We start from the raw sequence: 25,986 nt of genomic DNA on the forward strand, positions 1-25,986 counted from the left end.
TCCCCGAACTGAACTATAAAAGGGTGATTTTTCTTGAGTCAAGATGAGAGTACCCCTAAACATTTTAAAGGGGGAAAAGCACTGGATACATACAAGTACACAGGAATCCATGCTTTTTTCAACATTTAGTATAAGTGACATTTAGTATAAGTTTGATTTTTAGTATAAGTTTTAGTATAAGTTTGACATTTAGTATAAGTTTGATTTTTATTGAACCTTGTCACTGAGTTAAACAAATCTGAGAAAACGTGCACTGGCTGTCCTGTCTGAGAGATAGTTTCCATAGGTTGGAGTTCCAGCCCTTTCTAAACATCAGGTGCTGTCAAGATGTTAAACTCAGGATTAAAAAGACTCACATTTTTGAAGGGATTTACTCATGAATATACATTGAATAAGGAATTTATTCCTGAAATAGAAGTTAAATACCTATGATGCCAAGTTTCGTACCAGATTTACCAACTCCTTAGACATAAATCTTTGTAGATCTATTCTTTTCATGCTTTAGCAAAACATGGGGGGTCGATTGAGCGTCACAAGTCGTTCTGTCTCTTCTCAGGTATATGCTCACATGCTACAGCCTGCGCTTTTAAGGAAGAATTTGCTGATCCAGGGGCTCTAAGTGAAGAAGGCAATTTACCTTAAATTTTCCTCTCCTTATGCCTACTGAAGTATTTTTACTCATTGCTCACAATTTCTTCCCCTTTCACATTGAACCTGAACCTTATTTGCCCCAAACGTTTAGTTTCTTTCATTTGTCCTTGTTGCTTCTGTTAGATTTGCTTCTTCCTCCTATAACACATTTCTATTCTTATTGCCATTCCTATATTATTATTATTATTATTATTATTATTATTATTATTATTATTATCCTTTCCTAATTTCCTCCAGTGCCTCCTTTCATCCTTTTCTCTCTCAGACTTCTTGGTCTCCCACCAACCTTTCTTTAGTATGTGGGGAATACCTAGTGTTGGCCTCAGTCCAGTCCAAAGGCCATAGAAGAAGAAGAAGAGTTTGGATTTGATACCCTGCTTTATCACTACCCGAAGGAGTCTCAAAGCGGCTAACATTCCCCTTTCCCTTCCTCCCCCACAACAAACACTCTGTGAGGTGAGTGAGGCTGAGAGACTTCAGAGAAGTGTGACTAGACCAAGGTCACCCAGCAGCTGCATGTGGATGAGTGGGGACGCGAACCCGGTTCACCAGATTACGAGTCCACCGCTCTTAACCACTACACCACACTGGCTCTCCAAGGAGTGGGGTAGGCAAAGAAGAAGGCAGTAATTGGGCTGTGACACTGGTGGCCCCCAGCCCATCATTTGAGAAATGCTAGATTGAAAAATGCAAATGCTCACCAACTTGCCCACCTCATTGAAAGTGCTGTTGTGTCAACTGAGTGTACCATCTTTTGGATACATATCTGAATGTGTAGCCAATATACGCCAGCAATATCAAGTCCAGTCCGGAAATGCATGTAAGACTGCCTTATAGCTGAGGCTTAGGACTGTGCTTTAGATGCATCTGTAAGATATTTTCTCCTGCTGCCACTTAAGCTGATCCACAGTCTTGGTCTGCTTCCCATTATGTTTCTCAGTCCTGCAGCATTTTACTCTCATGCTGAAGGCAGATCAGGCAGTGCATATTTAGCATGTAGATGCCTGCACACTTTTTGACAAGTACCACTGAAATAAATGGAACAAAAACTAAGGCTCAAGTAGCATTGAAATAAATGAAAGAGAAACAGTTATGCGTAGCCTATAGCTATGCAGCATATAATCCTGTCTAGAGTTAGTCTTACTAAAATCAAAGGCGCTTGCCTTCACTTCACTGTGGGCAATACTTTAACTGTAGAAAGCCATGCCCATTGTTTTCTTGGGATTTACAAGGAACTGGATTCAGTATAGCAACAATCTCTTCGAGGCTTCTATTTCACTAAAGATCTTAGAAATAATCTTTGCGTGCAGATGTTAGTCAGAGTGCTCCCCTAATCCATATATTTTGGTCTTTTGTATTTGGCTGGTCTGGGGGTGTCAACTTTAAATTATTGCAAAAAATAAAATAGCAAACAACTGGCAACAGAAATTCATCTTAATTAGATCTTTAGGTTTAAGCATCAACATTATTATATGCTACCTGTCAGAAAATGTGTGTGCATCTTGTACTGGGATGTTATTTTATGTATTATTAAACATTAAGAACCTAGCATCATCAATATTGTGGTTTTTTTTAATGCGGTGGGTCTAATTTGATGACACAAAATCTAGCAGTCTGAAGAAAGCAAAAGCATGTAGAGTGAAAATTCAGACACTGCAGATATAATCCATCTCCCTGACACATCCAACGCCTCATTGTGAGACAGCCATTCACAGGCTGCTAAGATGGGAATGTCACAGAATACCAAAATAGGCAGAGATGCAGTCTTGTTCATCATCACATTTATCTGCTACTATCCAGCTAAATATATTTGGGCTAGGGTTGGGGAAGAGAAACTGAAACAGCAGACACCAGCACAGCTGCTAACATGGAATACTTGAACAGAAATGATTATATAGACTGGGAGTCCCACACTGACTGAACTTAATGTGAGCGGCTATTGTTTGCATTATGAAAATGTCAAACTGAGAACTGTTCAGGACTGAGACTTGCCTTCTTGCCTCCATAAAAGTGTCGTGCAACCTGATGGTGCACTATAAATAAATAATATAATGTGAAATCCAAGATGTATCTATTGCAGTTATTAATATTACACAGTTTGAAGCAATAGGATGCATATAAAACCAACTTCTGTTGGAATAAAAATTGTCCAGACCCATAAATATGATTCAAAAGCTTTACTACCAGAACCTTCTTAAAAACAGGTACAAAAACAAGTAATGATACATCCAAATAGTTCCAAAAGACATGTGCTTGTCAAAGCATGGGTTCATCTTCTTAGTAATATTAAATGACTCAAAACAGACCTAAAATTGGAGATCTATTTCTCTCCCTAGCCTGCATTAACCTGGAGTTGTTTTCTATCCAGGAGATACTCATTTGTACATCTACCACTGTGGCTTGGAACAAAAAAATCAAAGGCAACTCCATTCAAAATGGTGATTTGCAACTGAATACCTTACTTACCACTTCAAAAATCAGAGAACACCAACAGTTAATTATTAATCCATTTAGGTGCTTAGAGAGCCCTACTTTGCTTTAGTGAACCCCAATGAAGTTTTCCAATGTTAAACCCTTAGCAATACAGATATTTTCCATTTCAATGCACAATTAAACAATTATACTTAACACTCTGAAAAATCAAAGAATCCCATCTTAAGTAAGTGACGTGAGTGTCAGAGTGAGGGATGGGGTGCATTGCTGTCTTCAAGAAGGATGGAAGAGGGGTCATTTATTCTCAAGTGACATATTAGTGGATACTGCTGTTGCACATGGCCGACTGGAAATTAGAGTTGCCAAGCAGACCTGAGAGAAGCCTCCCTCAGGTCAGTTTGTCAAACCATGACCCCCTAAGGTCTCTGTGGATTGGCTCATTTGAATCAGTGGGTTTGGCAGGAACCTGTAAGCCTCCGCGACTGCTGAGGGGGACATGCTGTGCTCAAAATGGTGCATCGCTTCCGAGCAACGCGGGAGGTGCTGCGTCGGGCTGCAACCACCGCACACCAAGGAGGTACGGTAAGCAGCCATTCTCACCCAAATGTATACCAGCTTTCTCTTTCTGAGGTCAGTGTTTAATCAATATTGCCTGTGGTTATGACTCTGCAATAAGATAATCAGCCGCTACAGTGTCTGAGCTTTGTCTCCGACAGAAGGCAAAGATCTATGACACAGTCAAGATAAATGATTACTATTAAGAATGGCTTAATTTTATATTTTGCCTTTCAGGCTAAGAGATTCCCAAATGCATTGCAAAACTTGGCGCCAGTGTACATTGCTCTTCCCAAGTGGAGCCAAACAGGTGCCACTCGGCACCATGATCAATCTGTTCTTTCTTCCACGAATCAGCCACAACAAAAGTGAAAATGGGAGAGCTGGCGAGCAAAACACTGCAGCAAACAGCAGTTCCCAGTGAAAAGGGAATAGGTATCTTCTAGTTGGAATATACATTACAGTTAGCAAAACCTTATCTGGTTAAAGTTAAAGCACAGCCAAGAGCAGGAGGCTGTGTGTGTGTGTGTGTGTGTGTGTGAGAGAGAGAGAGAGAGAGAGAGAGAGAGAGAGAGGGAAGGAAGGAAGGAAGGAAGGAAGGAAGGAAGGAAGGAAGGAAGGGATATAAAGCTTTCAGTCAAGTCCAACATTCCGAGAGGACTAACTGCCTCTAAGTGGCAGGCAGTTTAGTCAGTTTTGTCAGTTGGTTGGTTGGTTGCTGCAAGGAGTGTTAACTGGTAACTGCTCGGATGAAGTCATCTCATAATTCACTACTATCTAGTATATGGTTTATCTGTTATGTAACCTGAATCTGCCTTCAGGAACAACTGTGTAAACCTGAATGAATCTGAAAGTAAAGTAGTTTATGTTAATATGATTCAGATTCATGTGTGTTTTCTTTAAGAGGGACAGAAAGGGATTATCAACCAGGAAGGTATAGTGTAATTGATAGGACTCAAACGAGTTAGCAACCCGCTTGTCGCTGCATAAATTCAAACGGGGGATCATTTAAACTCTGCTAAATTATATAAACGTTCCCACAGGAAGAAGGGTGTTTGAGACAAGTGAGTGGGAGATAGAGAGTGGTGTTCCTGCATGTGTGGTGAGTGTGTGTGTTGTATATCTATGTGTGGTGACTGTTGTGGTTGTATATGGGTGTATATGGGTGCTATAGTGGGTGTTGGTGTGTGCACAGACATAGGCCATGCTCATTGTTGGCATGTAGGCTTTGGAGGGATGGCTGGCAGCAGATGTGTCTCTCAGACCACCCCTGGTTTTGAATAATAGGTTAATGATAGAGAAGACCTCCAGACAGGGTTGGGAAAGTCCTATCTGAAGCCCTGGAAAGATGCAGCCAGCTAGCATGGACAATACTGAGCTAGATGGACCAATGGTCTGATTCAGTACAATATAAGGCAGCTTCCTGTGGACTTTCATGTTATTAAAAAGATGGTTGGTAGCAAATTAGTTGTCCTACTAACTTCAGTGGGATTAGATTCTAATGCAATGTTGCAAATGTTTTAGGGATCATTCTGAGCTGAAGAAATAATTTATTATTTTTTCCATGCTGGCAGATAATACAGACCCTGTTCAGAATGTAAAATAAATATGGTTCTTACGTATTTGTAAGCCATATAGAAGATGATCAGGATACAAATGTGCTAAAATATATTAAACCCCCCCCCCCAGTACTGCATGCTGCCATACTAATATGTTAGCAGCGAATAAAGGTGATGTGCTAATTAATAAAGTCTATATGCCACACAGTTGAAGTGAAATATCAAGCCTGGTCCCCAAAAATGCCTTTCCATTTGGAAGTAAATAAAAATTCAACCTTATTCTGTTGATCTAGGTGTTACATATCAATACTGCTTCCTTTTTCAATAAGTAAATTCAGATTTCCAGGTCCCAGATTAGGCCTAGATTACAAAAACCATAACCATTTGATGCAAGAATTTTACATTCACCTCTTAAAATAAGTCATTTCAAAGATACTTGAAAGGGCATGCAAAAATGTGAGATTTAGTAACAAAGGGGATCAGCCTTCTGAAACCAGCAGAATAAAATCCAGCTGTAGGGACTTTAAAATGGTGGATTTGTTTACTTTGTATTACCTTAACTAGCATTGATATTTTTGGGTCCATTTGTGGTTGGCTGTCCCTGACAGGTTAGTTTAGCTTAAAGCCATGCTTTTTTTTTCTGACTCTGCAAAGAACTTCCATTAACCTTGAGTGTGAGAGGTCAAACAGCAGTAGCAGTTCGTATGGTTCTCTGAGCTTTCAGAAACATTTAGCAAACAAATGATTGATAGTGACTTGTTGAAAGTGGCAGGGAAGCTAATGGAAAATAAATGTGACAGATAAAAAGATGATTTTGAAACATCTTATTTTCCTGCCAAGATTGTTGTCTTCATATCATCTCACAGAATTTGTTGTCTTCATGTCATCTTATGGAATTTCGGATCATTATGGCAAAGTGGGTCTATAAAAGCATGATTTAAAACCATGTTTTCTTATATTCCCATACATTGCTGTTATGCTGTTTCTGAATGACAGACATATCTGCAATTCATTTCACTTGTAAACAGTGTCTTCCATAAGGCATTTGGTTATAAATGCATCTCACACCAAAAATAAATTCTCCAAATGATTTATACGAACGAATAGTACCGTAAGTATATTGAGTTGATGTGGGGATTATTACTGAGGCAGTTTTAAAAGTATGCCTGTATGCCTTACATATCTGTTTCTGTTTTTGAAGATTACAGTTGTAGGAAATATATTGGAAGAAATTTGGACAAATTACATTTATGCAGTCATGCTAGGGCACATGTTTATAGCTTTCTCTCAGTAGTGTAGAGAGTGAATATGATAACCTTATCAGAAAGTTGCTGCTGTGTTGGTCCCATAAAATGAGAGACAGAAAGTTGTTGTGGGCCTCAAATTTTCCCAATGGAGGAGAAAGGAGGACTTATATGTAGGCCAGTTTCATGAATGGTGTTGATTGGCTAATCCATTGACCCTACTTTCTCCTAGAAGTTCTGCTGTGGTAAAATTGTAGAGCCCTACACCCTGGAGGGGAATTCAGGCCATTCGGCCTCCTGCTGTATCCCCTTCCACGTCCTAAGTACACAGTTGGTCCAAAATAATGTTTTACCCTTTTATCTTTAGGCAGTTGACCCTTCTGGTCATGAAAGCCTTCTTAAGTTACATGACTGGCATGTTTGATGCTTCTCTGTGTTCTGTGAAACTCTGGCAATATAAAATGTTGATATTATGTGGAAAGTACCGATGACATGATTACTTCCCAGAGCACCCATCAAAGAAGCAATAATGGCATGGGCCAATCAATCATTGTTAATCACTCCTATCTGAAATTATCTTCCGCCACACACCTCTAACAGAAGAGGACCAACTCTTGGCATGTGTAGGAATGAAGGCTAAATAGAGATGGAGTGGGAATAAATATGTTTTTATATTACCTTGGTAAGTCTCATCATTTATTTGTCTACGTACCCCTTCAGTAGACCTCAGTTTGTTGATTTGGTGACTAACTTTTAGCCAGGTGACCTCAATGGCTAGAAGCACCTTCTATCAGCTTTGGCTAGTGTGACAGCTATAGCTATTCCTGGATTGGGATAGCTTCGCTATGGTGGTTTGGGTATTGCTGATTTTATGATTGGATTACTGCAACATGTTATATGTGGGGCTTCCCTTGCTTTTGGAATGGAAGCTGAAGTTAATGCAGCATATAATACCCCTGTTCTGAGATCTGCTTTCTTACCAGGCCAAAATCCAATTGCTACTGTTATAATGTCCTCAATAGTTTGGGACCAGTTTACACCCCCATAAGTGCCCAATCCAGTGGCGGACCTTGGCACCTCAAATTTCAGTCGCACCCTGTGTGATGTGGAAATCCCGTGCCCCCACCCCTTCCGCCTTCCGTTGGACAACATAGTTGCAACACCTGTTGTGGTATCCCAGAAGCTCCATGCCTGGTGCAACTGAACCGGACGTGCTCCCCTAGATCTGCCTTTGCCCAATCAACCACTTAGATCTGTGGAGTTGGCAGTTTTACAAGTGTCACATAATGTTTCATTCTGCAGTTGCAAGAAATTGGTCTTCTAATGTGCCTTTGCTGTATTGTTTTCAATGCCTGCTAAAAAAAATTCTTTTCCAGAAAGTCTAACCAGCCATGAGATTTTAGCATGTGATTTTAAAAAGTAAAATTGTTTTAAAATTACTGATTTTATTTTATGTCACTTGCTTTTAACATTTTACTTTTACTGGTATTTTTAAATCAGTTTCTTAGATTGTCTCTTCTGAAGAGCTTAGAGTCATAAGCATGTGAGATACACATGTTGCTTGTAAAATAATAATAAAATAGTCAGTCCTGTTTTGCTGTGGGTTCGTGTGGAAGATTCTAGCCAAGCCCTATTAAGAATACTTCTGTTATAATTTGGTGGCAGAAAACAGGATCTAAAAATGCTCAATGGTTCAGCTTCTGCTCACATGCAGCATCTCCAACTAGGCTGCAGTGGTGAGGGACAAAACAGGATCAAACAATTTCAAACTGCTGCACAGTTTAATGCAAAGATGACTTTTTAAGGGGTGTTGCAAGGGAAAGCTTGTGAACCCAAGAAGGGACTGAGTTCCGGAATCAGTAAAAATTATAATCAATTGGCTACTGACTTGCAAAGAGTGCTACAGCTAACAGCTTCCTCTGAATGGTATCTCACTAAGCTTTCAAATCACAGACCAGAGAGGTGAAACATCCTTGACACAAAGCCTGCAATGTCTTGGCTAAGAGCATATACCACCATGACCCCCTATATACCAGACATGTTGGAATATATCAGTTTGAAACCTAGGGTGATCAATCAATTGTGGGGTGATCAATTGCAGGGTGATCAGTAAATGCAGCAGAGACTGTTGAAGCATAAAACACTGGATAAAGTCGTGGCACAAGCAAGCAAGGTGGAATTAGTGAAGGATATGGCCTCTCTAAGTAGGCACAAATCTATGACTCAAGTGCAATTACACACTTCAGAGGAGAAGGATCGATCTTGCCAGTCTGATGAAAGCTCTACTACAAAGAATATTCCTACAGCCATTCAACAGTTGCAGAAAGATGTAAATAAGCTAAAAGCAGCTGAACAGGAACAGCCATGGGCTGTGATTTACCTGGAGGAGAAAGAAGATGAACACTTGAGGAAATGACTCTTGGGACTGCTAGGCTTACAGGCAGGCATGTGCAAGAGGGAAATTCTGTCATAAACAGGAAAACAGGAGAAAGTCTATTTTGCTGCAAGTTTGACTGAAAGTCCAGGTAGAAAACTATGCTTGGGGTATCCATAGGAGATGGGTAACATGCCCTGAGCAACCTATCCTCCCCTAAGTATTTCTGGCAATGACTTGTGAACAGCTGGTAACTGAAATATCTCTGCTCTGCTTTATAAAGGTCTTAGCTGGCATAAACAATGAGTCTCTCATAACCACCTACCATTTGGGATAGAACAGAGCAAATCCACATCTCACAGACAAACATTATTATTATTATTATTATTATTATTATTATTATTATTATTATTATTATCGTCATCAACAACAATTATCCATCACTTATTACATAAAATGTCTCAAAGTGACTTGCAATGATAAAAGCATACGTAATACAAAATTTAAAATACCTTGGAAAGATGAAAGAATAAATGGCACATTGACATCACAGTAAGACAGTACTTACTTTTAGATGGTTTTATATGTTTTGCTTTATATTGTTTTATCACTGTTGTGTTTGTTGCCTGGCCTCCTTTGTGAGGAAGGGTGAGATATAAATTTAATAAATAACTGGAAATATATAAATAAATACAAAGACAGTCATAAAATGACTCATATATTCCAGAAAGGTTACCTGGCAGGATTAGGAGCAACCGAATTTATTTCTCTATTTTTTGACAGTCAAAATACTGAGAGCAATGACAGCAAAGCTCTCTTTAAATCTGAAATAATATGAAGCCAAACGCATAAAACATTTCACGTATTGATCAGCACTGATCATGTTCCAACATTCTCAGTTTGTTTTTTTGTTTTTTTTACCATTGGTTGCTACTCTCTGAGCCAATACAATCTGTCCTTAATAGTTTACTGACTTTCCAAACAATGTACACTATGCAGGTTTTATCATTAAGCTTGCTTTTGGGATACAGTACAAAGTTTTGCTAGATGTTTCCCAAAACATTTTGGGTAACTGTAAGTGTAATGTTGTTGTTGTTTAGTTGTTTAGTCGTGTCCGACTCTTCATGACCTCATGGACCAGAGCACGCCAGGCACTCCTGTCTTCCACTGCCTCCCACAGTTTGGTCAGACTCATGTTTGCAGCTTTGAGAACACTGTCCAACCATCTCATCCTCTGTCGTCCCCTTCTCCTTGTGCCCTCCATCTTTCCCAACATCAGAGTCTTTTCCAGGGAGTCTTCTCTTCTCATGAGGTGGCCAAAGTATTGGAGCCTCAGCTTCACGATCTGTCCTTCCAATGAGCACTCAGGGCTGATTTCCTTAAGAATGGAAATGTTTGATCTTCTTGCAGTCCATGGGACTCTCAAGAGTCTCCTCCAGCACCATAATTCAAAAGCATCAATTCTTCGGCGATCAGCCTTCTTTATGGTCCAGCTCTCACTTCCATACATCACTACTGGGAAAACCATGGCTTTAACTATATGGACCTTTGTTGGCAAGGTGATGTCTCTGCTTTTTAAGATGCTGTCTAGGTTTGCCATCGCCTTTCTCCCAAGGAGCAGGCGTCTTTTAATTTCGTGATTGCTGTCACCATCTGCACTGATCATGGAGCCCAAGAAAGTAAAATCTCTCACTGCCTCCATTTCTTCCCCTTCTATTTGCCAGGAGGTGATGGGACCAGTGGCCATGATCTTCGTTTTTTTGATGTTGAGCTTCAGACCATATTTTGCGCTCTCCTCTTTCACCCTCATTAAAAGGTTCTTTAATTTCTCCTCACTGGAATGTAATAAATATAATGAATTGTAGCTTGAAAGAGCACGTGACATACATCCCTGGAGATGCTGCTAGATACACAAGAACTGCTGTATAGATCTCTTAAAACTATACCTACTTACCAAATTAAAATTAATAAATAAAAGTCAGCTGTTTCATGCCAAAATTTCAGACTTAAACTATCTCTCACACAAACCCAATATTCTATTGGGAAACTTGAGTTGGAATATTCTATATCAAAAATATTATACATTTTGAGTATATCTGAGTTTGAGTAAGTGCTTTAGCTCATTTTGCAAATGTGTATATAACTTGGATCTTCATTTATTTAGAAAACTATTTTGAGGATCTTTCTAAAACTGAGTCTGATCAATTATGAATGCCTTGTTCAAAAAAATCCTTCATGTCTTCCTTTCAGACACATCCTAATGTGAAAAATAAATCACAGTTTTCCCATCTAGAAGTGTTATTTGAAGTCCTTGAATTGACTCCTTAGCAAAGATAAAATCTATTAATCTTTTAATCTCTGTTCCAATTCCCTAACACCTCTGATAAAATCCACAGTGATTTGACCTTCTGAAAGTTCAAGTCCTTATATTTGGTTGATAAACTATAAAATGTCAGAAAGCTACTGTTGCAAATTAAAAGAGCAGCCAAGAAACCTGTATATACTACTGTGCAATAAGATCTTCCTCCTTCACCTATACATAGAAATAAGAAGTATTGTCAACTCTTTTGACCAAAGGGGACAATGATTCTTGAATTCAGTTCCAATCCCTAGGGTTGACACAACTGATTATCAATTTCAGGATGAATACAGGTTCAAGCCACTCTTGCATTCATGTGTAGACTGGCTGAAAATGTTTCCTTGAGATTGTAGCCAGCTGTTAGCCAGAATTGTCCCTCCACCTGCCTTTTCCAAAGAAAGAATCTCGGCTCCCAATGGAAGGTGGGGTCTTGGGCTCTAAAATGGACTTGCTCAACTTTAGAGCCCAATTGCTGCCACATTGCTCTGCAATCACAAACCAACACAGGACAAACAACATCAGAAAAGCTGCAGTTTTTATTTGGACCCACCTTCAAAAACTAAATTGTCCATATTTCAGGTGCCTAAACTGATAAAAAAGCAACTATTGACATTCTTTTTCCTGTTAACAATGTGATTAATTAAAAGATACTGCCTTCCTTCAGTTTCTTCAATGACCCCTGCAACGTAATGTGTAAAGGCATTTAACTTTTAATCAACACACAAACAAATTGACTAAAGCAGAAGCTGTGGTCCTCCAGATGTTGCTATGGAGCCCCAGCCAGCATCGCCAGTGCTCAGGGATGATGGGAGTGGTAGTCAAGCAAAACCTGGAAGGCCAAAGACTCTCGACCCCTGAACTAAAATCAGTGTAATCCCTTGACAGTCTTTTCATGTCTATTTAAAATGCTGTCTTTTAAATATTTTAAGGGGCATGATCCAATCAAGCAAAGTGTTTTTAAGTTCTATTGATTTCTCTGAAATAGTAAGTAAGTGCTTAGTTAAATCAATGTTACTTAAAAGTGTTTAATTCTGGCCGAATCATGTCCCATGTTTGTTTATTTTATTACTCAATCTAGAGAACAAAGAAGTATAACAGTTTTTAATGACATTTTACAAATATTTATCATGGTGCTATAAATGTGTTTCTTCAATATTAATATCCTACATTCCCTGTCACATACAATTTTTAATTCAAAATGGATCTGGAATGCATTGAGGAGAAATCTAATCCTTTCTTACAAGACATACAGAAAAATTTCAAAAGGCTGCTGCCAGCAGCTAGAAATATGCCCACCTCATCAATACTTCCAAAACAATGCTGATCTGTTAAAAGTTTGTGGATTTTTAAAATGGTTTTTCTTTTTTAAAAATTGTGCAGACTTTGGATCAAACAGACTTGGCGGACTACTTGTGTGTAATGGACAGGGACTAGATTAATCCCTAGCTAAAATAAAAGGATCCCTGACCATTAGGTCCAGTCATAGCTGACCCTGGGGTTGCGGCGCTCATTTCGCTTTATTAGCCGAGGGAGCCAGCGTACAGCTTCCAGGTCATGTGGCCAGCATGACTAAGCCACTTCTGGTGAACCAGAGCAGCGCAAGGAAATGCTGTTTACCTTCCCGCCAGAGCGGTACCTATTTATCTACTTGCACTTTGATGTGCTTTCGAACTGCTAGGTTGGCAGGAGCAGGGACTGAGCAATGGGAGCTCACCCCATCACAGGGATTCGGACCGCCGACTTTCTGATCGGCAAGCCCATGGCTCTGTGGTTTAACCCACAGTGCCACCCGCGTCCCCTAATCCCTAGCTACATGTGATCAAAATAGGTTCAAACAATAGAATAATGGCAGTCAGAAGTGGGTAAATCCCAGTTCTATAGGGTGAAACAACCTGTTGTGACAAAGTTTCTGTCTAATGTTATCAGTGCAATTTTGGCAATAGGATGCCCTATTTTCTGGCAATATGAACAGCAGCATAGGGCTGCCAAATGTCCAGATTTTTCTGGACATTACCAGGATTTCAAAGGCAGAATTGACATCCAGGGAAAATTTCCAAAAGGAAAGGAAATATGGCTTAGATCAATAATTATTTCAGTCTTCAAAAATCAGTGACCCGGGTGATTCAGTGATCATGGGATCATCGGTGATTCAGACCGATAAGTCTACTGTCAGGGATAGGGAAAACCTAGGCTAAGCACCTTTTACTTAAATTACTTACCCGGATGAAAAGAGCAAATAGGTTTTTCCAAAGGCTGCACTATCTTATAGTGTGGTATAGTGGTTAAGAGCTGTAGACTCGTAATCTGGTGAACCGGGTTCACGTCTGCGCTCCTCCACATGCAGCTGCTGGGTGACCTTGGGCTAGTCACACTTCTCTGAAGTCTCTCAACCTCATTCACCTCATGTGTTTGTTGTGGGGGAGGAAGGGAAAGGAGAATGTTAGCCACTTTGAGACTCCTTAGGGTAGTGATAAAGTGAGATATCAAATCCAAACCCTTCTTCTTCTTCTTCTTCTTCTTCTTCTTCTTCTTCTTCTTCTTGTTCTACCATTGTCTTAGACCAAACTCTGTCGGTCGGAACAGTGAATGGAGTTCAGGAGGTAGCGTAATTTTATGTATCCCTTTTCAAAATCTCATTGACTCATCTCATAAGTCTCATTGAACTCTGAGGAACTTCCTTTTCAATGTACATGTCATGCAAATTGCCTTATTATGAATGTGTGACTGAGTACCTACTCTAGCCCAGCCTGCCATTAGCTTTCCTTCTGTCGGCCCCAACAGTTCCAATAGGCACCAGCTTCCTATGTTTTAAGGCAAAGAATGATCATGCCCCAAATGTTGAATCTGGAATACTTTTCAGTTTAAGTTGAAGCAATATGCCCTGACCCAGCTCTGGTCCCAGGCAAGTCATCTTATCCAATAACCAGCAGACCTGGATGGTGTATACTGTACATTCATGTGTTCTTTTCTGAGATTATATGCCCAGTGAGCAGGTCTGCTTTTGTAGAAGAATTAATCCTGTGATGAGCAGCTGAGACTTGAAAAGAGTTGCAATCCCTGGATAAAGCTTGTTTTGCACCATTTCAGAATTTCAGAAGTGTCCCTTTTTGTCATCAAGACAGATTAGAGAAGAAAATGAAAGAGAGTATAGTTAAATGGAAACAATACAAGCTAGAGAAAATACAGAGAGGGGGAAAAAAGATATAAAGAAGCAACACAAGTGATTTTGGTAAACTATAAGAAGTTTGAATCATGTTTTTTACTCTGATTTTTAATGTTAGGCCTTATTTTAAAACAAATATTCCCTTTGTAGCTGTGGTTGGGCTTGGAGCCAGAAATAAATACCTCAACAGATCAGTGAGGGGAGGAAGTCTACATGTGCAGTGTTTTGAGCACATAAACTCAGAAGCTTTGGAAATTTTACAAGACCACTAATAGAGAAAGTATTCGGCCTCATTGTCAAACCAAATAAGTTCGGCTAAGCATCAAGTCTTTTGAACTCATGTCAAAAATACTGAGCTTCTTGTCTTTCAGGCTTGCTTATTGCTTGTGATTACATTTCTTCAGAAACATTCCTACTGGTTTCACAGCTGTGGAGGTTATTATGTGCCACATGTTCAAAATGGAAGGCCAGATATTCAGTAGAACAAACATTTGTGTCACTTTCAGAAATTTGTCCCAGGAACTCATGCTTAAGGAACAATTTCCTCCCATATCTATAAGTCCCAGTGGCATTCTCCAGTGTTAACCAACTATACAAAGCGAGGCAAACTGAATGGCAAGAGTCAGTATAGAAGTAAAGGTAGGGAGGGAGTCAGAGAATTGTCACTAGATTATCAGTTTGAAATTCTTGGCTGTAGACAGAGCTTATGCAGGTGTTGAGGTGAGTAGCTAAACAGCTTTCTACTGGGGTGAGATAACCCTCAGCTCAAAAAAGGTTCTCCATCTCCATCTTATATCCTGTATCCATATGCTTATTAAAGCATCCAAAAAAAAGGAAACGAATGAATACATGAAATGTCAAAATAATATAATTTTATTTATTAGGATCTGTGGTATATAACATGTACCGGGATGGGGGGCACATCCAATGGAAATATATTATTTAATTAAAGTTGACATAGAGCTGCAGAGCAGATGATCAGTCATCATAAGCAAATATTTAGATGGTGAGGTTTTCAACAAGCAAGCCTAAAACAGTTGATGTGGTCATGAGATATAGCCGGATTTCCCATTGTACTAGGAATGCTGTAGACTCTCAGGGTCCATTCTGGCAGACAGGGGCTCCAAAGCTCTGCAGAACTTTGGTCAAGTAGGTGAAGCTTCTGGCAAGCACACAGAGCGCAAACAAGATTGAGTGTATGTGTGTGCGGGAGGGGGTTCATTTAATTTCATTGCACACAGGTGGTGTAGTGACAACAAAGGTATTATTATTATTATTATTATTATTATTATTATTATTATTATTATTATTATTTTGCAACAAAGAGCTGGTCCACACTTCTGCTTGCCCTGTGCATAGAAAGCATTCGTGGAGAACCCCATTTCTCTTTTCTCCAGTTCAGTGCTAAACCACAGGTTTCACTGAGGAAAGTGGTGAATGAGCCCTAATAATGTGCAAAAGTACCCTTATGACACAGATACTTGTGCCTTCTTATCATCCCCGGAATGTATTTATGACCTGTGGCAGCTACTCTTCACAAAGTTAACTACTCATTTGTATTCACAGACAGAATAGCGATGACAGGGGTGGGGGGCAATATTTTCTCACACTTTTTCAGTGGCTTGACACATTTCCAATCAATACAGTGAATGTGATTATAGAGCCTATGAAAGAGAATAATTTTGGATTAATCCAGAATGTGATTTTATGTACGTAATCCAAATATTTAACTGTATTTTTTAAATCCGACACCATCTTTATACTGTGGTTTACAAACAATACTATTTTCATATTCATTTCACAGCTGGACGGGAATAAAAGTACATCCTTTGCTGCACATGCATCTCTCTCTCTCTCTCTCTCTCTCTCTCTCTCTCTCTCACACACACACACACACACACAATGAGAAAGCAAATTAGGGAGTGATAAAAAGGAGAGCCCATTAAAGAGTGGTTAGGGAAAGTCTTAATGCCAAGGTTTATTTAGTTATTACTTGCTCTGCTGCAAAATGTGTCCCAACTACTACTACAAAATTTAGCACATTAATAGGAAACCAAGTTAATCAATGCAGCTGCAGGAGTGGTTGGTTATCTTAAAGTTAAATTCTTTCCCATGATTATGTCAGGGTAAACTGATATCTCCAAGTATAAGGAATCATACAAACAGAATGAAATCAGTAGCCACATTTAAATCAGCAAATTGGCTGAGTCTGGCAGTGACTTCAATTACTTCTGTCCAAGTGCACTTGAAGTATCAATTAATCTCCCACACTTAGAATGTACACGTTCCCCACTTATCAAATTAAGATTTAAGCTAAATCAATGCATGCAATGATAGTTTAATTATATTAAGCCACATAAAACACACAATGAGGAAGTCTGTTCATGCAGATAACCACTTGGGTGCCAGGGATTGAGCAAATTGCTAAAACTATTAATTTACTTTTCGAGTTGCTTTTTGCATAAAATAATATTATTCTGCCGTCAGCAATGCAGACACCAGTCTTGGTACATAGATGGCTGAAAAAGAGAACGAGGGGGTGGGATTATAGTGTATAATGGATTTTTTTTCTCCTCCTTAGGGCACCAGGTGTTTTAAATGCCACCAGAAGGGTGCTTCAGGCAAAACCAAGATAGCTTGGCATAGATTACTGAAAGCTTTTGTGTCCTTGGCAAGTTTTGATTAAGGGCCAATGCTGTAAGTCCAGTGGGCTTTCAGAGGGTACAGTCTAGCTCATATTTATTTTAATCGCTACTGGCAGTTAGGATAATTACATTTTAATTTAAATTGGTAATTTTATGCTAATATACAATCAGAACGCTAGACTACAAAGCAGCTCATATTTTGCTTTCCAAACAGTAGTCCTTGTGTGCTAACATAAAAGTCCGGTTCCACAGAGTGCAGTCTATCCTCTTGTATTACATACACTGAAGTTCCATCAAAGCTTGGACTTCATGGACAGCATGAAGGCCCAAGAGTAAAAATAAATATTGAATATAACATGAGCTTTTACTTCCTCCCCAACCCCCCAAACCCTAATAATTTATGTCACAAGGCAAAAGCAAAAGGAAACAGAAAGAAGGAAATATCTGTTTGCTTCAGTTTGCTATTCTTCATGATTCTAGTTCTTCCAACACTGAATCTCCCTCTCTAAGGCGGAGTTCACTCTAAAGACCATGGTGGATTGTTGGACAATAGTGTCCTTCACACTGATGGAATGTTATTTGGTTCAGCAGAGGTTTCTGTCAGTGGAATGGAGAAGGATGACATGTTTGCTGTTTTCCTCTTCCTTCAGCACACCCTCAAAATCTGCTGTAGAGAGCCTTCAGAACAGTGCAGGTGACACTGCGGGCTGCAAAGGGGAGGCGCATTTGGTGAAAGTTGCCTTCTTCTCTGTTCCACTGATGGAAGTTTCTGCTAAATTCTTTTTAAAAAACAACAACAAAACACACCTCCTTATGTGGCAATTCACCTTCTTATCTGGACATGGAACTTGCAAGTTCACATTGAATACCAATGTGAGGAAGTGAAAAAAAGAGTCTCAGGGACTGGGCATTACATATGTAAGTCATGCAAGTTTCTCAATCAAGTCTTTACTTCAGAGCAGTTGAAATATAGAATGTTAGAGGGTCAGTGGAGATAAACAATGGAAAACTGAGAGGAGAGGAAGGGGAATGGGTCTGCTGAAACCCTAACACCTTATTGTAAGTATGGAGGTGAACACATACTCTCTCTATATATCTTTTCCAATAAAATGCTCAGATTTGGTCAATTCACATGGACTCTCTGTTTATGTCATCTATCCCAATCCTTTTTTTTTTTTTTAAAAAAAAAGAATCATACTGTTATGAGTCTGAGAGGTTAGGCTGAATACTTGGACCCGCCTTCTAATTCCTAGATCCAGCACAGTTGCTGAAATAGTCAGGCCAGCCTGGTAATCACCTGGGAGATGAGCCATTAAGAAAGAAAAGAGAAGGTAAGGGGTCATTAAGAAAGTCAAATGGGAGGTGCCTCTCCCTCAATCCGGAGTTGGTTTGGAAGAATTTTGAAGTAAAGTTTTAGAGTTGAGTTTGGGACTGGAGTTTTTGCATGGTGTGAGCTAGGAGGAAAAGGTTGCAGCCTTGTAAAGACAAAGTCTGTAAAATGCAGCAAGCTGGAGGGAGGGTCAGAGCCATGGCTAAGGTCACTTTGAATCCAAGGTTACAGTTATGGGAGAAGCAGGACCCTCTTGGAGTGTGAATGCTGTGAGCTCTTCCATTGTAGGCTTGGGTTGTATCTATGTGTAAATAAACCATCTATCATAAAAGCACCACAATCTCCACTGTGCCTCATTTCCAAAGGAAACACAGACCCCAGGTGACACTGTGGAATCTTGCAATGCTCAGAGGTTGGGGTGGAGTGCAACAAGACCAATTGGATTTCCTTGCGACCAAGCATCTCAGCATCTCAGTCAAACACACCTCATGTTATTTGAGCCTCAAAAAGAAGCAGCTCATCCGATAAAGATATGTTGTCCTATCCTATGACTAAATTGTAAAACATCAGTGGTTTTCTTTGTTTATCCACGCAATCATCAGGTATACAACTGCACACGACAATGTTAACATGGTTGAATGTGGGTATATATGGCTGTAGTGTGCTGAAAAAAATGGTCTTGTAAGACTGCTGGTTGAAAGAATAAAGAAAGTTTATGCTCCTGGCAACCAAAGGCATTCTAAGTATAAGCTTAGATGTGACCATCATGGAGTCAAATGAAAGGTCTAAGACTAACTGACTTGGATGAAAAGCAGGAAGGAAGTGAAACCTTAGAAAAAATCTACATGTCAACAGTTACTGAAGAAGGAATCAGCGAGGGAAGAGTTGGTTGCCTCCTCTCTCTCTCTCTCTCTCTCTCTCTCTCTCTCTCTCTCACACACACACACACACACACACACACACACACTGGTTCAGGGTAACTTATTGAAAGCATTGTTGCTTTACTCCCAGCAATTATGAGCAGGGAGTGAGTATGTGACACTTATGACTATTACTGCAATTTTAGTTCCAGTTGCTATGACCATAGCAATGGCCAGTGTTGTCTCTGTGTTCTGCCCTCCTGTCACATGTAACGTTTCTCTGCCCAGCTGTGCCTGCAAACACTATCATGAAACAAATCGGGCTACTCCTGCATGTGGATCATCCCAAGTCACTTGCCCAAAACCCAGCTTCAGGATATAGAGAACTGCTACCAGTTGGTATAAACAGTACAGTATTGGACTAGATGGACCAATGCTCTGACTCAGAATAAAGGCGCCTTCCTGTGTGCCTATGGTCCATGTATTACATCCTTTTTCACTGTCTAATATTTTTTTGAGAAATATTAATGAAAAACAGATTTGTTCTAATTTTATAGTATTTGTTCTGTTTCTTTTTCACTAATTGTGGTGTGAAGAATCTGGATGAACGGAAGCCAAGATTTTCTGTCTGCCACATTTGGGGGGGGAGGGGGGAAATATAATGGCACACAAAGATGCCTGGCAGCATCAACACACTGCTGGAGAAGCAATTTCTCTTTGTTTAGATGGCAATGTGTACGAACATTTACATAATAAAATAGTCACACAAGTAACAGATGGTGAAGAGGCACTTACTTTGCCACATGTTGGAAGCATGATACAGTTCCTTGACGAACTCATTTTTCTTACTTTTGCCTGTGGACGTCTACCAGCTATTAACCCTCCAGGGTTATTTGACTGGTGAAAGCTTTGAGGGCTGAAGCTTGGCAAAAAACAACAAGCCCTGTCTACAGAATTTTCCATCTTAAATCAAGAGCAAATGTTCTGCTCTGCCGGCAGCTTTGCAGTTTATTCAAATCTTCCCTCTCCCCCCCCCACACTCTTTTTTTAAACTGTCAGAAAAACTAAATATTAATCGCTTTTGCTGGTGACACTTCCTGGGCTGAAATTCTGATAAAAGAAGATAAATCCTACCATTGCCCCAGGTCTTAAATCTCTTTCCCTCTGGGCTTTTCCCTTTTTTTCATAAGAAGAGGAATGAGAACCAGAAAGAGCTAACCATACTAATGCTTCTTATTAAAAAATATCAGTACTCTGATGAATACCATTAATTTTCTTTATGAATTAAATGCCAGTAAATAAATCTCTATTAGAAGGAATGGCAGCTTCACAATCTGTGTAAACTCACGATTCAACTATTAGGGGGAAACAGGTTGACTCCAAACTGTGCTGTACACTAATTACAGCTGGAGCCAAATGCATCTTCTCGTATCTACAAGATTGCCATGCACAAAATCTGATATCTTTCATGGACTTTGCTGCCTTTTCTTTTCTTCTTTCTGAAAATATTGTAACCTTATGGATGCAAGGGTTGAAAACTGATGGCTAATTTCTATTAAGCATCAACAAACTTAATTGAGCTTAAATGCCTGTGGGTAGTGGATTGTTTTACATAGGTTTACGGAGCTACTTTGCTTCTCCCATGACTCCTGTTCCCAGCTCCTCCCGCAGACCTTTCCCCTCTTTCCACTCCCACATTTCTTACTGAAGCATTTCAAATGAGAACAACAAAAAGGAATATAACCTTAGGCAAAAGAAATGCAAGCAAACAATGAGGATTGGGGCAGAAGAGAATTCAGCGAGTGCATCACTGCAAACATTAAGACCAACAATAACAAATGATCTAAATACGGTACCTTATTGCGTGGCGAGTTCCTGCCCGCCCCACCAGGATAAATAAAGACACGAGACACCATAGTTTAAGGTTAAATGGGCGAATTAGGCCACAACTTTATTGAATTCAGGAATGAGAGGCATTGGCTTAGGCATTGGTCCTAACGACTATCTGGCTCCAGCCCATTTGCTGGAGACACGGGGAAGGGTTAACACTATATCGGGGGAGTCTCCTGCTGAGGCACGTCGACTAGGAGCTCCCCTGGGTCACCACTCAGGGGCGTGCCTTTGGCCCACACCTCCATAGGCTTTGGACAGGGCCACGCCCCCCGGAGTCCTTTAACGGACCACCCTTTGCTCACTGGGGGGAGGTGATGGCGTTCCTCCCCCCCCATCCTCTTAACCCCTTCTTACCAATGCCTACAGCCAATGCCGAAGGGTTGTGATGAGTTGCTACGAGGTAGGCGAAAAACCAAATGGCTGTAAATTGCCAATTGGGAAAAATTCCTACCATGCCCCTTGCGGCGACAGACCGAAGTCCATAGCAAAGTCAGAGACCTACCTAAAGCCTACCCAAAGGGAGGGAGGGTGGGAAAACGTGGGGGCTAGTCGGCGAAAAGAGGCCGAGCCCCCTCTGCACTGGCCCTAAATAGGGCAGGCCACGCCCCCCCCCCAGCCAGCCGATTGGCTGGCTGGGGGGGTAGACGCGGCCGGGATTCCCCTGCTCTCGCAGGGGCTGAAAACAGCCCCCGCTCACGTGGGGGGTGGGCGTGAAGCCCGCAATCCCACCTCCTGGGCAGGCCGAAAGTGGCTGAAGCAGGAAACCAGTTAGGAAGCTGATTGGGTCTTTGGAGGATAAGGGAGCCAAAGGTATGTTAAGGGAGGAAAAGGAGAATGCAGAAAAGCTGGATTTCTTCTTTGCATCTGTATGGACAGCAGAAGATGTAGGGTAGAATCCCATGTCTGCCCTAGTCCAGTTTCCTCAGGATGAGCACCTGAGGAATTAGGGCAAATAATAGTGACAAGAGACCAAATTCTAGGCTGTATTGTCAAATTAAAAATAGTACTCATCCAAGAGTTATTAAAGTATCTGGATATGGCATTGCTGATCTTTTCATGTATCTGAAGGACAAGTTATATTTTTTTGTTCCTCAACCCTCTGGAAAAAAATTTGAGGGTGCGTGAGGACTGTGGGGAAGAGGAAGAGGAGGTTCTGTTGCACATGTGGAAGTGTGTTGTGAGAATGTAATTGGCCCAATGACTGCATGTCAATTGCAAATAAGTATTAGGTATGGTAAGTTTGGCAGTTTCAAATTCTTTAGCTTGGTTTACAAAGCACACTGAAAATAAACCTGCTAAATTAAACCTTTCTTTGTAGCTTTTCTAAGAAGGCATTTTAGAATATTCTACCAGTTCAGCCTGAACCAGGAAGAAAACAATTGCACTAGCAGGAGAAAGCAGCCCTTCTTGGAGTTTGTGGGCCACAGCCTAGTTTTGATTACTTAGAGCAATGGTAACCAACATGGTGCTCTCCAAATATTGCAGGACTAAAATACTACCATCCCAGACCATTGGTTATGCTGACTGCGGCTGGAGTCCAGAAAAATCTGAAGGACACTATGTTATCCATGATATAAGGATATATGCTGAATCTGGGTGTAGCCAGGATTTCTCTTGTGGGGCAGGACACTCACCTGTCCTGTTCCAGAACCGAGCTACCTATGATGCGATTGGTCAGTTCACAGAAGCCATGCCTATCGCTCAGTTGTGTTGCCAATTGTGTCTCTAGAATGTACCACAACATCATCCAAGTGATATCAGCGAACGTTTCAATTTAAAATATTCTGATAATGTCTACTTTTTGTCAAGTGTTTTTATTTATTTGCATGATTTAGGGGGGGTAGCTGCCCCCCTGCTTGCCTGGCTATGCCCATGTCTGGGTCTTAATTAGGGATTCTAAAAGAAAAAGAAAATACAGAAAGTTATTTTTTAAATGAATGAATGAGCCACATAGCCAAAGGGTTGTTGTTGGGTTGTTTTTTAATAATCTTGAAGTGATATGGAAGCAACCACAGAGGTACCAGCAAGCAATTAGGTAGATGTAAAGGAGGGACTGGTCTCATTGAACTCAGTGGGACATTTCTGAGCACATGTTCTTAGGTCTCAGTAGGTCTCAGTTCTCAAATGTTTCCAATATAGGTGTTGCTCTCTGAAACATTCTGAGATCTTTGTTGACCTGCAATGTAATGTTAGTTTCAGTACTATTAGCCTGATGGCTGAGGCAATGTTGTTTTTCTTATTTTAGGGAACATATTCATTGTTTGTGGAGTCTAATGTCACACCAGACTTTCTGAAACATGCCTTTATTTTCAAAGGAGTGAACTCATCAACAAGTAATTGAAAGGACTTTAGCTGATTCAGTATGCTGTTGAGATTCTACTTCATGCTGCTTTACAAGAGCACTCATTTTTCACCTGCTGTGGATAATCATGAATGAGTTTAACCTGAAAAAGAAAGATCAACATCAATTTGGCCATCAGTCAACTGAAAATGGTAGTGCACTCAACGTTTGTGAGCTGATTCCACTCTCAAATGCAGCTATGAATATGTTAGACTTCCGTTTCTCAGCCCTAGTTTGACGAGATCTTCTGAAGCATCAGTTTTGTAAGCATGTATTTGTGTAAATTCAGGGAAATCCACTCTGTAATATGTAGTTATGTAACTACACATTGAAGTCATATGTAACTCTTTGATATTTATTTTTCTTAATAAATAGTAATTTACTGTGAGTTATTTATCACAGACTCGTCAAACATTGGATAAATTTTGATTTGCACATTTGGGTGTCCTATAGAGGTTCATCTCTCATGCACCAGAAAATATTTTGCTCCAAAAGCTTCCTATTAAATGGGTCATTGCTAGGGTGTTCTGCTCTGCTGGCTAGCCGTATGGTTAAACTCCAGAACATATCACTGACTTTGTCACTGTAGCAGAAGCCAATCTAATACTCTACTCTATCAAAAGGTTTATAAAGGCTGAGCAGAATTCTTATGTGAACGTTTTCAGCGTTGTTAAAAAATGCCTTCCCAATTGTTGGCATTCTTCATACACACACACACACACACACACACACACATATATATATATATATATATATATATATATATATATATATATATATATGCTTTCGTAGATTTTCACGGGTACAGGAATGCAGGTTTTGGTGTCTTCGGGTGTCTTCCCGTGTAAGAGTCGGGGTGTCTGTGCGACGTTTCGACGAGGTCTCACTCGTCATCTTCAGGCTGGTGCTTTCGGCTTCTTGTTACTGGAACAGAGCAGAGTCTGGTGTTTGAGTTCCTATAAATACTGTTGAGGGGTGTGGTGTATAGCCTCCAACGTTCTGGGCAGAGAGGAAGTTCCTAGATAGAGCCTTTTCTTCTTTTGTTCCTTAATTACTTGAGGGATATCTTGGGTGATTTCATGAGTGATATTCTGAATACCACTGGGTGGGTCATTAAGTGTAGATTAGTTGCTAAAGCTTTCGTGTCTTGACCTCTTGAGCTTGTGAAGAGTTTTTCTGAGAAGATGGCTGTGCTGCATTTAGTTGTGCTCTGGCTTGGCTTCGTGTATAGGGGCGAGCTGTGGTTTTGTGCCTTGTGCCAGCCAGATCTGTGTAGGGATTGCAGGGGGGTGCAGCATCCGGAGGTGCCACTATAGTTTGGCTACTGGATGGAGTCTGTAATATGTCTGTGGAGAGGGTCTGGGTTTGGGTCTGGTGTGGTTGATTGGTGACGGCGTTCTGTGTGCCTCTGGTTCTGGTGTCGGTTTTTGTGGGGAGGGCTAATTTCCAGATGTCTGGCAGGCGGGACGTGTCGTCACGCTTCTTCATGTTGTGAGGGTGTTTCTCTATCTCGATGGCTTCCATGATTATTCTCTTGTGGTGATGTTCCATGTTAAAGAGCAATTTGGAATCTGCAAAATTAATTTCGTGTCCTGTTTCTTTCATGTGTTGGAAAAGAGAGGAAGTTTTTTCTTCTTTTTTGACGGCATTCTTGTGTTCTGCGATACGTGCATTTATTCGTCTGTTTGTTTGTCCAATGTACGTGGCTGGGCAGACTTTGCAGGGTATTTCATAGACCCCTTGGTTTTCCAGCTGGATTTTGTCTTTTGGGTTTCTGAGGATATTGGCTATTTTTTGGTTGGTGCAGAAGGCTGTTTTGATATTGTGTTTATGGAGGATTTTGCTGATTTTGTCTGTAGTGCCCTTGATATAAGGAAGGAGGGCCATGCCATTGTTTTCTTCTGTGTCTTGGTTTTTGGGGGGTGTTTCTTTTTGGATTAGCTTCGTAACCCTGTTTTTCTGGTATCCATTGGCGATTAACACATTTGAGAGATTCTGTAACTCAGTTGTCAAGTGGTCTTTGTCAGCCAGGCGTTTGGTTCTGGAGATGAGAGTCTTGGCTACGGAGTTTATTTGTGCAGGGTGGTGGTGTGATTGTGCATGTAAGTAGCGGTTGGTGTGTGTTTTTTTCCGGTAGATAGTGTGTCCTAGGGAGCCATCAGGTTTTTTGTAGATTAGGACGTCAAGAAAGGGGAGTTGGTTGTTGTCTTCTATTTCCATAGTGAATTGTATTTTGGGGTGTAGGCTGTTGAGATGTGTGAGGAAGCTATCTAGTTTTTCTTTCCCGTGTGGCCAAATTACAAAGGTGTCGTCAACATATCTGAGCCAAAGTTTGGGTTTGTGTTCTGACTTGTCTAAAGCATTGGTTTCAAAGTGTTCCATGTACAAATTTGCGATGACCGGTGAGAGGGGTGATCCCATAGGTGCTCCTTCTATCTGTTTGTATCTTTGTCCATTGTGGATGAAGTACGTGTTGGTTAGGCAGTGGTTGGTCAGGTCCAGGATGTATTTGGGGGGGGGTTGTATTTGTTTTGAATGGCTGTCAAGGCTTCATTAATGGGCACTTGAGTGAAGAGAGA

At 40.5% G+C, this 25,986-nt stretch overlaps 1 protein-coding gene across 1 annotated transcript in view; it reads left to right on the forward strand.

The window, feature by feature from the left end:
* Positions 1–23,819, forward strand: part of LOC309531355 (uncharacterized protein) — a 313,524-nt gene extending 289,705 nt beyond the window's left edge. Inside the window, exon 8 of the transcript XR_014219235.1 lies at positions 23,312–23,819. The gene's annotated coding sequence lies outside the window, so the exon portion shown is untranslated. The remainder of the gene's footprint in view (positions 1–23,311) is intronic.
* Positions 23,820–25,986: the final 2,167 nt, after the last annotated feature.

The sequence above is a fragment of the Podarcis vaucheri genome (genome assembly GCF_965113315.1).
Source record: "Podarcis vaucheri genome assembly, chromosome: 4".
Lineage (NCBI taxonomy): Eukaryota > Metazoa > Chordata > Lepidosauria > Squamata > Lacertidae > Podarcis > Podarcis vaucheri.